Raw genomic sequence first — 14,475 nt, 5'->3', positions numbered from 1 at the left:
AAGCAGGTTTAGGTCGCTGGATGTACTGTAGATATATCTGACATTTAGGTGACTGTTACTCTGGTAGCAATTGCAGGTAGCAGGTCTAAATAGGAAAAGTTTTAGTTCCTTCTTCAGTTTACTGACTGAGGAGATGGACTTGGTACAATCAGGAATGGAATCTTAGATTTTGGGGACTAGTAGAGAAAAAGAATGTCTGTTTGCTTTTAGGTTGGCACATGGAGTTTGTAAGTGGGATGTGGAGTTGGACACTGACCTGAGGTAATAAGTGGGAAACAGCATCTCTAGACTTATTAATGCCAAAGACTGGATTATAACTTTAATGATTAAACTGAATACAAGAGTGCCCAAAAGAAGGGCGATTTTTTGAGTTCTGGCAAGCCACTTTGGTTTTGTGAAGGTCATGCAATGATGCTATTTTTTTTTTGGTGATTTGGTGAGCACAATATGAAAAATTATTAGCAGTGGATTGTAGTGATTTTTTTTTTTTTTTGAGCACGTGGAGAGAGAGAGGTTATGCTCCAGCCAAAGGAGGACGGAAGTGGGATGCCTTTACCTGCTGGTATCCTGGCAGTAAGGCTGAGGAAACCAAATAGTTTTTATGGCCCAGAACAGAAGTTAGCTTTTTGATTTAGTTACCTGAACATTGTTTCTGAAATTCATTGCTGGCTGTAACCAGAGGCCAAGATATGATATCTATAAAAGGTAACAGTTTCAAAGTAGAGATGTAGTACTTGGGTCAAAACCTACAGACCAGGAGTAGTACTTGAAAGAGCTTTTTTGATGTACCAAAGAGCATAGGTTTATTGACTTTAATGCTGCAGCTTAGACTAGACTGTTGTTTGGAGGGAAATCTTGTTCCAGTAAAAAACAGAGAAGGGGAAAAAAAATCGCTGTTCCGCAAAAAAAAAAAATGTAAACACAACATTAAGTAGGGAGACAACCCCCTACTTAAATATACCAACTCCGAGATCGCACCACAGTGGAGGAAATGGCAAATTCCCGAATCGGCCCAGCGACTTTTTTCCCTGGGGAAAAAAATCTCTGTTTCGTGTCTTTGCTATATAGTGCATTCGTCGTTTAAAGGTTGCTCAATTCAAAAGAAAAAGAGAAACCGGAGACTTTTAACATTTGGGAGACCTGGGACAGACAGAATAAAAGGACAATCAGGTAAGTTTATTTAGTTTTGCAGTAAGTACCTGAATATCCTTTTATTTTTCTCTGCATCATCTCCCTCATTTGTTTGAGACTTCCTTTTTCTAATTTCATCACAAAAAAAAAAAAAGTAAAAAATTTATGAGATATACTAATGGAAAAAGTCTGGGCGGCCAGACCTTTTTCCATTGGTATATTCTCGGATTTACAGTGGGTACGTTGATTGGACTGACCAATCAGCATGCTTGTTTTTTGAATATTAATGGCCAGTCATTGTATAATTTAATATAATTCATGCTTGTTTTCATAAAACGTTTCCAGATTGTTATTCCATACTACAGTCTGGGTCTAATGTAACTTACAAAAAATGACTTAATGATTTCCAATTTCCTAGATTTTATAAATCTTTTCTTACAGCCTTATATTTTTAATAACTACCATTAATTAATTGGTTGATATGATTAGAAAGCCTCAAAGCTGAATCTACCCATATACTCAGGCTGTTTGAGTGTACAGTTTTAGTCACCCTTTGATCCATGTTGCCCAAATCTTGCATGCTTAATTTTTTCTTTAACACCTTTATTGAATTATTTAAATCATTCCCTCCAGTAGAGCTCTTTTGAGTGCGTACTTTTAACTACCAATGGGTGTGGCTTAAGCCCTTAAAAAAATGAAGTTATCGCCTTACAGTTCAGACAAATATTCATATCTCTGGAACCATAAGTCCATCCATCCTCAACCCCTTTTCCCATTTTGCACATGGGGTCAGGGTGTCACTTTTCCTCAGTGAAGATTGTCTCGAGCTAAGGTTTACACCTCTGGGTGGCTAGCCCTGCCGCAGTAATTCATTTGCACTACTTAGTAACACACACACACTCACCTACGGCCAATTTACAGTGTCCAATCCACCTACTGTATGTCTTTAGAATGTGGGAGGAAACCGGAGCACCCAGAGCCATAAGTGTTACAAGAAAACTTTAAATGACAAGCTATTCAGGATAAAGTGATCTTTACATTACCGGCATGCATTCCATTTGATGCTTTAACCTGGATTGTATAAGCCAAATAAAGTCAGTGAATATTAATTTTGCAGTGCTGTATAAACAGCTTATGATATCTCACTAAAAATTTCAAACAAGACACACAATGCCAGTAGGATGTTCTTCACATAGTCGTGAACTTTGATATGAAACAGTTCTGTCCGAATGTTGAGATATTTAGAGAAATATGAAAATTATTACAATGCAAGCAAACAGTGTAGAAATAATATTCAATATCTCTTTAGCTGCAGCAGACAGAGGTCACATATCAATACAATCATGTTTGTTTGACATCATGTATGCTTAAAGATGAAATCTTCTGACACCTTTTATGTAACTTGGTTTTGGAATTATTAATGCAAATGCGAACAAGCAATATTTGATACCTAGAGATGTCAATAGGAGGTAGCTGCAGAAATGCCTGGAGGCGCACTCAGCTGTAATGAGTTAAGACATAGGCAAACATACATTTATATAAAAGAAAAAAATCATGTCAACATGTTCACCATTACAAACATTATAAATCACATGTATTCTTTTATACAGTTACCAGTTCAACATCACATAAATTTATCAATTCCTGTCCTCACTTAAACCTGACTCCACCACCAAAATATTATTCTGCATGTATTGATTCCACAATTCCCATTTTTTCTATGTTGTTTGCTCCTACCCTTTTCTAAAGATTTCACTTCCAGTTGTTTTATCTCTATTACAATATTCACTACTTCAAATACACTTGGTTTAGACTTTGATTTCCATTTTCTAGTAATTCTGTTTTTGGCAGCACCATAATTAAACGTAACAGGGCTTTACTATGTCTAGGCAATTCAGATCCTGTATCCCAAGTCAAAAATAAAAATTTTCTTTAGTTACACCCTTTTGTTCATGCGGTATTTCTGACAGAGCACTCTATATGGATTTTTTAAATACTTCTAATGCATTACGTTCCCAGAACATATAGTTACCTTTTTCTTCCCCATCACACCTCCAACATTTGCCGTGCAATTAAGGAAAATGTCTTTGCAGTCTGCTTGAAGTATGAATAATGTCTAAAAAATACTTCCAAGCAAAAATCCTAAGTCTTCTAGACTTAATTGACTATCTGGGAGCCATACATATGTCCTCCCATTGCATTGTTTCTTTGTGACATGCTTATCCAATCTCTCTTCCCAATTTTTTTTTTCTAAACCCCTCTGATTGATTCCTATATTTATTGTGCAGTATTTTATATGCTGTATTAATTATTCCTTTTTTAATCCAGCTTCTGTACAAGATTCAACTAAAAACTCTACAAAAACAAGTGTTATATTTAGGATTCCCCTATCCCTTTCACTTTTGGCTATACACTCATATTAATTGCTGATAAGGAAGGCAATTTCTAATAGCCTACAGTCTAGATGTCTTCTTGTTCTCTTCTCCACTCTATTACCTTTTCTTCTCTAGTTATTTGTTCACAATACTTTGGTTCCCTTGCTAGTTTTCCCCATAAATTCCAGACCACTCTTTCCTATTCTCTGTATCACTAATTGGAAGTCATCCCTGTCAGCAAAATCTTCTTTCTCCATTCTCATGTTGGCTTAGTGCTTAAAATACTTTCTGCTACTTTAATGAATATAGTATTCTGTATGGCTGTTATAATTCTCCTTAAGTAACTGCATCCAAAATGCCACTGTCTTCTTTTTTTCTTGAATTTTCCCCTACTTCATCATTAACCATTTCCACTTTGAATTATAGCGGTCAGCTTGTGTTATTTATATGAACCTTAACCGTGTAGCTCTAGAATATCCCTTCAAATCAAGTAATTCTAAACCACCTTGTTCTTTTCGAAGGATCAGATTATCCCACTTGACCAGAGCCACCTTCCCCTCCCAGGTAAAATATTTCAACTGTTTATTAATTACTATTCACATATGAAAAAGAAGGAAACTAAAACATTTTCACTTCTAATATCTTGCTTTCCATATCCATAAACAGAGCTTCCAATTTCTCAGTTTTTTATCTTTTGTTTAAATACATAAATTAAATCTTTTCCCACATATCCTTTGTTGCCTTAACAGAATCCCTTTTAACCCATACTACTAAATACTTCATTTTATCATGTCCCCTTAAATATTGGTATTGTTGAACCAGTTTGTTTATGGTTACATAGCTTACAGCTATAGCCTTTGTTTTCTTTGTTAATGTTATAGCTTGAAAAGATTTGAAACTGTCTCAGAATGCTGCACAACACTTGCTTAACAGTAGTCTTTCTAAACTCATGCATATTATCCAGATGCTAACTTAATTTCTCTTTTATCACTCTGCATTTCCACCTCTTCTTGTATGTGAGATTCGCCCTGTTCTGCAATACTCTAACCTTTGTCAGCCCCTCTAAATAATTCTTCTTACTTCTGAAACATATCTCATTTTCTTTTATTTCTATCCTGTTTTTAAACTCCACTTTCATTTTATCCCACTCACTAGTTATTACTTCTGAAGACATTTCTATCTTTCTTGATAACTCTCAAATAATTTCTATTATCCATTCTTTTCTTTTTAACAGGTAGGTGGGGAAGTGCCAGTTTCTCATTTGTGCATTATTACCCGACATGTTTATCTTAATTGTTGGCGCGTGATCTAGAATAATTATTGGATGGGTGTTGAAGCTTTCGATTAAATGCACATGTTCCTGTGAAATATAATTTCTGTCTAGTGTGAACGAACTTCTTCAGAACCTTTAAACGAAAGAAAGCGCATAATCTTAACATCAGTGTTAGCAGTCTTTTTTGGGTCTGAGTTCATGTTTTTGGTTTTAACAAGTTTTTATAGTCTAGCCCAGTTATTGTACCTTGGGGAATAATCTGTAAATTCTCTGAGTTCCTACTACTGAATTTGCATTTTCCATATCAAATATTTTATAGGTTCATAGGTTGATACTAGGCTATCGGCCCTAGGGCCTATACAAGCCTAGCCATAACAATTCCCTGGCTATTTCTTCCCACATTATTTACTTCCTGGACCCCTGTCTAGCAGAGCAACTGATGTGATCCCCAGGGAGAATTTCCTTTCTCCCATCCAATTGTCAAGGTTCCTTTTGAAGAGGGCCAAAGAGGTTCTCTGCTTGACATGTATGGGCAGTCTATTCCAGAGTATGGGGAGTCTCTGGGTCAGGAACCTATCCCTCCAGCATGTTTTGTTTATTGTGATGACAAGGTTTAGTTCCCTGGAGCGTGTGGCTCTGATGGATTGGGATTTCTTTAAGTGTAGCATGTCCAACAGCTCTGGGTTTGACATAGCCTTGTATGTTAAGCAGAGATCGCCTCTGAGTAGATGATATGCAACAGAGTATAGCTGGAGTTTTTTAAGGTGGTCAACATAGGGCATCTGCTTTAGGCCTGTGATTTATTTTAGTGAGGTATTTCTGCGGCCTTTCCAGTTGTTGCAGATGTCTTGAGAGGTACATACCAAATGGGGCATTGTATTCTATAATGGGTCTAATGAGGGATGAGTACAGTGGGACAATGACCTCCTTTTTTTCTGGAGGAAAAGCCCTTAGTGATGAGGTGTGCCACACAGAAGGATTTCCTGACTGTTGTGGCGATGTGGTTATCGAAGGTGAGACCACTGTCCACCTGTGTCCCTAAGTCTCTTATCACACTTTCGGTGTTTAGTGTACTGCCACCTATGTGGTAATTCATGGGTACAAGTTTTTTCCCAAAGGGGATAACTATACATTTCTTGACATTGCGCTTGAGCCCATGGCTCTGGCACCAAGCATCTGTTTCTGTAAGGCCTTTTTGTAGAGTATCCACATCATTTGGAGATTCAATAATGGCTCCCAGTTTGCAGTCATCTGCGAACTTTGTTAGCCAGAGTCCCTTAGTATTGGCTTGTACTTCAGAGAAGTAGATGTCAAACAAGAGTGGTCCCAGGACTGAACCCTGAGGTACTGCACTTGTCACATGTCTGGAGCTGGATTTGGAGTCAGCTACTTTTACAGTTTGGGTTCTGTCAGTAAGCCAGTTGGCAACCCATCGAGTGACGTAGGGATTAATGCCCAGCTTAATAAGTTTATCTATGATTCCAGAGTGGGAGATGGTGTCAAAGGCCTTGGCGAGGTCCAGATAGGCTGTGTGGACCGCCTTACCCTTGTCTATGGCTCTGGAGACTGATTTGAAGAAGTCATTCAGGTTCAGGAGACAAGATCAGCCCTTCATGAACCCAAACTGGGTGGGATCCAGTGTCTGAAGGTTTCCAATGCCTTTGTTTATAAGTTCCATGATAATATGTTTCATGGCCTTGCAGATCAGGCTCGTCAGACTGATGGGGCGGTAGTTCCCGGGATCCAAAGTGGATCCCCCCTTGCAGAGTGGGATAACTGTAGCTGTGTGCCACGCAGTGAGCACGAAGCCTGAGGTGAGGCTATGATTAAACATGACACTTAGGTGAGGTGCCAGTTCATTTTGTAGTTCATGTAGTACATAGCCCGGGATGTCATCTGGTCCCATGGATGCTGAATTCTTAGCTTTGGAGAGTGCGTTTTTTACCTGTGTGGACGTTATTACTGGAATTTGGCAATCTTCCGGTATTGAGATGGGCCATTTAGGGGGTGAGAGGAGAATGAAGTTGGCACTGAATCGATCTGCCAGGATATTGGCAATATCCTTGGGATCAGTATATTTAATGCCATTCTGTTGTAGCTCAGAGCAGATCTGAGCATTGCCATTTAGATTATTTACATGGTTCATAGAGTCATAGTTTCATAGGTTAGTACTAAGCTACCTGCCCTTGCAAGCCATTTTAAGCCTAGCCAAATATCCCTTGTGAGACTCAAACCCTGCATCTTGTGTTTGTAAGGCAAACACCTTAACCATTAGGCCACCCTCCCAACCATAGTTACAGAATGACTTGTGGTTGTCTTTGGAATCTTTGGCAATTTTATTTTTGTAATAACTTTGGAGGATTTTATGAGGGATCTCAACTTCTTACTGAGGCTGGTAAGGGAGTTTTTTGCATCCTGGGATTTTCCTCTTTTCTGCAACAGTTTCTTCCTTTTGTTGTAAAGTTTGTTTATGGCAGGGGACCACCAGATTGGCTTCATTTTTTTGGAGGAGAGCATCTTGGCTCTATTTGGGATGGCACAATTCATGCATGAGTGGATGTGCTCATACAGTGCCTTAGTGTAGGACTCCGCAGTTGAATTTTCAGTTCCTGTCTGCATTGGTGTCATGAAGTTTGTCACTTCTGACTTTCATAACTTTTCTTCAGAAATCTACTCTCTTTTCTTGTATTTTCCCTTCTGGGTTCCCCAGATACATCCTCACTGTTACAAAGCAGTAATATTTCCTGCTGAAAGCTAATTATTTCTCAAAAAAACGTAAGGTCCATAATAGTGGTTTTAGGTGGAATATAAATACATGCCAGCATAATCTTCCTGCATTGTCAGTAGACTGTTACAAATTTAAAATTACTATTTATTTGCTCGTACATCACTGTTGGAGCTCCTCTAGTAATTAGTGTTAAGTACTCCCATTTTTCTTGCTCCATGATTTTCTACTGGATATCCCTCCTGAAATGCTTTCTTTTTCAAATTCACACACACACACTCCTTTCCAAATGTGTCTCCTGTAGCATTGTTATTTGAAATCTGCATTTCCTAATATAATTCAATACTCTTGCATTTTTGTATATACCTCTGAGACCATTCATGTGCCAAAATAATATGTTTAGTATAACCAATAGGATAAGAAGTAATTATGTCCAACTATTATATATGACAACCTTTTTAAATCTCTCTTTACAAATATGTTGCATTTGACAACTAATTTTTGGCAGATTTATATTTTATATATATTTTTCCTTGTCATTTCCATTTGAACCCATCATCTTACATCTACCATCTTACAGTCCTTTTTGTTTTGATGAAATCCCTCAAGCACACACACATACAGAACAGCCCATAACCTATTAACTTAAAAGCAAGCACACAAAACTGTCTATACCCAGAGGCATTAATGAACCAGAAATGAAGGATATCCATGCTAAAGTCCATTTCTGTCTTTATTCCCCACGCAGATGTGAAAAACAGCTTATGTGCTTTCAGAAAACATTAACAAAGTGCACTGCCTATCTTTAAATAAAACTAAGTTATAATTGGTCTAGTAAATGCATTAAAGTATTTAATCACGTGAAAAGCTCCTATCTCTTATTTACTTCCAGTCATTTCCAACTTTCCTGTTTTGCTGAGCTGCTTGTCCTGATATCTTTTAATGTTGTATTCTCTCAGTAAACAATGTCCAGATCTCTCGATTAATTGTCTTCACCTTTAGTCAGCTTTTTACATGGAAACATAAGAATGTAATGTAATTCTCAGCTAATACTGAATATTTTTATTGGCTGAAGGAAAACTATTAATCACATTGTAATCTCTTGTTTAAAAAAAAAAAAAACAATTGCTTAAACAAAAAAAAAAATGTCATTAGATTAAGCCAGGGACATTAATCTAGACAGTCACCTGTATAAAATTAAAATAAAACATTTCAACTCTGCATATATTATAATCAGTATACTTTGACACCCCAACAGCCCACTTACTTTAAGCATATTATTGTTCATTCTTTCTTCTCTTTTTACATTGTAATGCCTACATTTCTTAAAACTAAAAAAAGAAAAAAGTACCTGTTTAGTATCTTTATCACATGCAACAATCACTGAATATGCTCTACTATATACCATACATGTATGCCATGAAATGTTTTATTCAAATACTGTTAAAAACTAAATTTCTTTTATTTACAGTTACTTTCTCTTTATTTCCCCTTTTGGTGTCCTTCCAAACATTAATGACACAAAATCGGGTGCATTCCTCTCGGTCTCCCCAGAAGTTTTCTTTTTTTGCCCTTTTTAGTTGCCTTCCAAACATTACTGACACAATGTGCCTCTCATTCTCCCAAGAAGTTTAACAAACGTCAACAGAAAGCAAAGCTCTCCTAGCCTCTTTATCTTAAGTCATATTTCACAATGTAATTGATGCTTTATAGTATCTAATTTATTCAGTAATTTCAGGGCTGCTGGTCTTTTTTCTGTTCATTTCCATCTCCCAGCCCCAGACTCCATCTGAAGTCCAAGATGCTCCTAATTCTTCTAGTCAGCTCCTGTGCTTTTTTTGTCTCTCAGGAATTTTCCTGCAGAATATTGCAAAGGTTTAATTGGCTATGTCTCTCTGAGTTTATTGTCCGAAGAAAGGACCCAGATCTGTTTATAACTGGTGGTCAAGGACACCACGTAGACAAATGCTATAGATAAAGTCAATCTACTGCCTGACAGATTCGGTGAAAACTTCTCCCCTCTGCCCCCACCCCATTAGTAAATCAGGACATTCCCAGTACCTGCCCCCCCACCACCCTTTATCTCTAGGGAACAGGTCATCACTGCCCTCTCAAAGGCAAAAAATACAGCCTCCATAGGACCTGATAAGATCCCAGGCTGCATCCTATATGAACTCAGGCATGAACTTGCAGCACCATTAGACACCCTATTCAACCAAAGCCTTAGTACCAGCTTTGTCCCAGCTGAGTGGAGGACAGCCACTGTCATCCCTTTACACAAAGGTGGAGGGTCCACTGATCCAGGAAATTATAGACCCACCAGCCTAACTAGCCTGATCTGCAAGGCCATGGAATGAATCATCTTGGACCTCATTAGCAGGGACATTGGCAACCTCCAAACACTTGACCCCACACAGTTTGGGTTTGTCAAGGGGAGGTCATGTCTGTTAAATCTGGTTGACTTCTTTGAGACAGTCACTAAATCCATGAATGAGGGGAAGACTGTACACACCACCTACTTTGACCTGGCCAAAGCCTTCAACACAATTTCCCACTCAGGCATAATAAATAGGCAAACTCTCTCAACTAGCCATCAATCCATATGTTACCAGATGGGTAGCAAACTGGCTCACTGATAGAACCCACCTAATCAAAATAGATGAAACCACCTCAAGCAGTAGACCCATAATGAGTGGTGTACCCCAGACATCGGTCTTGGGGCCTCTGTTATTCGGGATATACTTCTCTGAGGAACAGGCCCAAACCAGTGGACTGTGGCTGACCAAGTTCGAAGAGGACTGCAAGCTGGGTGCAGTCATCAGTTCCCCAAGTGAGTGAATGTCCTCCAAGAGGGTCTCACCCAAACAAATGACTGGTACCAGAAACATGGTCTCATGCTGAATGCCAAGAAATACATCATCATCCCCTTTGGGGAGAGTGGCATCCCCACATATCACATTAATAACATCTTAAGTACCAAATCAGTAGTGAGGGATTTGGGTACCTAGGTTGATAGCAACCTGACTTTTGACCACCATGTTGCTTCTGTTGTATGGAAAGCTTTCTACATGGCCCACCTCATAAGTAAGGGTATCTCATCCAGAGACAATGAGGTCATAACATCCCTGTATTCTTCCCCTATATTGCCAATTATTGAGTACAATGTCCCCTTCAGCATGTACCTCACAAATCACATGCAGCAGCTGGAGAGACCACAGACATTCCTCACCAGGAAAATCCAGGGTCTCAAACATCTACCCTGCATACATAGGCCAAAAGCCCTGTCCCTCTACTCAGTTTCATACAGACTCCTCAGAAGTGACCTCTGTCTGGTATACAGAGCAATCTCAGACCCCACCTTGATGGGACTGTTGCATATCCGTACGTCAAGCTCCACTCGAGGAACCCATACGTGCGGCCTCAACCTGGCCTTGTGATATCAATAGGACTTGTTGGCAGGATAGACTTGTGTCTCACAGACTCCGCCATCTGTGGAATAGATTCCCTCTCCATGTTAAGCAGAGTACCTTATTATCCCTTTTTAAGTGCAACCTGGATAACTGTATGGGAAACAGAAAATACACCCCTGGGATTCCACCTGTGCCCCTGCTGGTCAGGGGCTTTGGGTGCTGACTTGTCTAAACATGGGCTAAACTCTTGACTAGGCTTATAAGGGGCTCAGGGCCAATAGCCTAGTAATCTCCAATGATTCTATAAATGAGAAGCAGAGTCTCCTTCTGTTTGATACCTCACTTTTTTGTTGGAGAAACTATATTTCCTCCTCGGCCTCTTTTCAATCAAATTTTACTTTGATCCTCCAAGAAAAAAAATATTCTGAAGGCAGCTGTATACAGTATGTTGAATCTCACACCTTTCTTTGGATATTCTCTGATTACTGGGATATATTAGCTTTTATCTACCTGATGTACAGTGAATAATTATTGTCCACAAAAACTCTGTTGTGTCCAGTTTTTAATATTTTGCCTTTCTGCTACAGTTTTGTCAGGATCAACTCTTTCTGCTGGTACTATTATTTATTTATTGCATTTGATTACTGGGAAAGTCCACTGGTCTTGAAGAACCCATTTTCATTGGAGGCCCAGGGAGAAAAGGTCCACAATTATTACACAATGAACAATACAAGGTTTATAAGACAACATTAGCACATAACAGCTATATGATTGCATACAATGATTTGGTAACAATGGATTACATTGGTGGCACCAATGAGGAAGGCATACAATTAAGTAGTGAAACTTGGAATTAGTGTAAAGTAATTATTGAGTAATGATGAGATGGATATTGGGAGGGGGGATCAGGTTCTAGGGTTATTAGTGGAAGTGCAGGTACATGTCCAGTGTGAGGAGAGATGCATTTTAAGGGAGTTTTTGAAGGTAGAGGGATTAGACATAGCTCTGAGTGAAGGGAAAGATCATTCCATAGCTTAGAGACTGTAAAGGAGTACAGCATCTGGCCAGCAGAGAGCTTAGGTTTGTCGACATGTAATAGCATTTTGTTTTCAGACCTAAGGTGATGGTTTGGATGATACATGGTCAGTATACTAGTAAGGGATGGGCAGGCCTCTGGGAAGTAGATAAGTTTTTGGGCAAAAGTACATTGTAGGTTTGTTAGATGAGGGTGGAGTTCGAGCCAGCCTAGTTGCTGCAGTGTGGTGCAGTGGTGGATGAAGAATTTGGTGTTTGTAGCAAATTTGTTAATTTTATTGTAACATGAGTTGAGTTTTGTTTTCAGAGAGGACTGTATATTGGTAAGGATGGGGGTGCCATATAAGAGGGTTGAAAGCAGGAATGCTGAGGCAAGAGCCTTTTTTTGCAGGAGGACTAAGAAAGTGGTTATGCCTATAAAGGAATCCTAGTTTTTGATGCTATTATGAATATGAAGGTCAAAGGTAAGGTTGTCATCAATGATGACACCAAGTAGTTTAGTGCTGGAAATGACTTCAATGATAGTATTATTATGGGACTGAACAGAGAGTTCAGATTATTAACTGGGCTGCATTTTGTTGGGGTAAAGATTAAGAGTTTAGTTTTACTGGGGTTAAGGGCTATGTGGTTCTGTGACATCCAGGATTCAGCTGAGGTGAAAGCTTCTTGGGTAAGTTGTTGTAATAGAGAAGCAGATTTAGAAGAGCAGATAATAGTGGAATCATCAGCATATTGTATTAGAGTAGAGTGGGAAAGAGTAGTGTGGAAGTCATTGATAAATATACTGAAAAGAAGAGGACCCAGTATAGAGCCCTGGGGTACTCCTGTACTGGTGTTTATAAAAGGAGAGAAGCAGTGTTGCCAGACAGTAGATTGTTGCCTGCTAGTGAGATAGTCAGAAAACCATTGGAGAGTTGGGGAGAAATGCTCAATTTGGACAGTTTGGTAAGCAGGAGTTGGTGGGAGACAGTATTGGATGCTTTTGAAAGATCAAGAAAGAGTGCGGATACTATGGAACCAGAGTCACAGGCTCTGTTAACTGTGTCCAGGAAGGAGATGAGGGTGGTATTAGTGCTATGTCCAGGCCTAAAGCCATACCAAGTGGGGGCGAGCAATTGGTGTGTAACAGGTGATTAAGGAGCTGAATTTGAATGCATTTTTCAAATATTTTTGAGATGGGAGAAACTATAGCAATAGGTCAGAAATTAGAGATGTCCGAGTTATTGCCACCTTTATGAAATTAAAAAACATATGCTTTTTTCCAGATAACTGGTATGCAAGATTCCTGGATGGATCTATTGATGAGGATGCTGATGGGATATGCTATGGAGGAGGCAGATTGCTGCAAGAATTCTTACATCTGAAAGATGATGCAAGAATTCTTATATCTTTACTAGTACAGATCTTGGCTGATTTCTCATACCCAGGTTTGGCGAATCCACATAACATGCCCTTTCAATTAACAAATCCTGCTGTCGAATACCATTATCATTACTTATTTGTGCTTTCATAAAATGTATACAGTCTGTTCCTCTCAGTTACTCTAGTACAGCAGAAAATCTCAGGTTTTCTCTTTGTGCTCCTGTAACTCTATTATTTTTTGAAATAGCTTTTCTTGAGTAGTCTCATACTCGGCCAACATTTTTTTTTCATTTTGACCTCTTATTTTTGCATTTTTATCAATTCATCTGAATAGCTGTTTAAAGCTTCCAAAATTTCTTTCCAGCCTCCTGTTAATTGAGTTGCTATGCAATGTTTCATTTATTCTAGTCAGGTCTGAGCACATTTGACTTAAATTTTTCTCTAAATTATTGAAAGCCATCTCTTGCACTAAAGCTGGAGCTTGATCTGCTTTTTACTGAACAGCTGCAGGATTCTTCATTTTCATTGTTTTCTCTGCAACTTTTCTAGTTGATTTCATTTCAGGCCCTTAAGTTTCTTCTTTGCTAGCATCCAGGCAGTGTAATTACTAGCTAGTAACTGTATTTTACTAAAAGAGGCAGAATTAAATTCTGTACTACAAAAACACTCTCCTAAATGGCCCCTGTGATCAAGTAACCAAGTTCAACTCACTGTTCATAAATCAACTAAATCAGCTGGGCATTCTCTGTATTCTCACTCTGTAGCTAAAATGTGGAACATTATGCCCACATCTATAAGAACAGACACGCTCCTAAAGTCCTTCCCACACTATCTAAAAAAACATAGCTCTGCTCATGTTCTACACCAGGTTAATGAAATAGTTCCTAAATATGTAACTGTAACAGTATTACCTCCATCTTGCTGTTATTTTATACACTTTCCGCCCCACATACCACTCAGCTGTCCCTGATTTTCCCAGTCTCTTGAAAATGTTTGATGCAGAACTTATTGTTCAATAAATTTCTTAAACAAATTTGGGTACTATTTAAAATGTCCCTGATTTTGCATCCATCACCCAATTGTCCAAAATTATTCACCAGGGAAGTAAATAACTATAGACATGCACACAGACTGTTTCTCTGTCTCTGACACACACACACGCAC

Source organism: Protopterus annectens, chromosome 3.part1 (assembly GCF_019279795.1).
Source record: "Protopterus annectens isolate FY-2018-M chromosome 3.part1, PAN1.0, whole genome shotgun sequence".
NCBI lineage: Eukaryota > Metazoa > Chordata > Ceratodontiformes > Protopteridae > Protopterus > Protopterus annectens.
Note: the sequence above shows the minus strand (reverse complement) of the source record.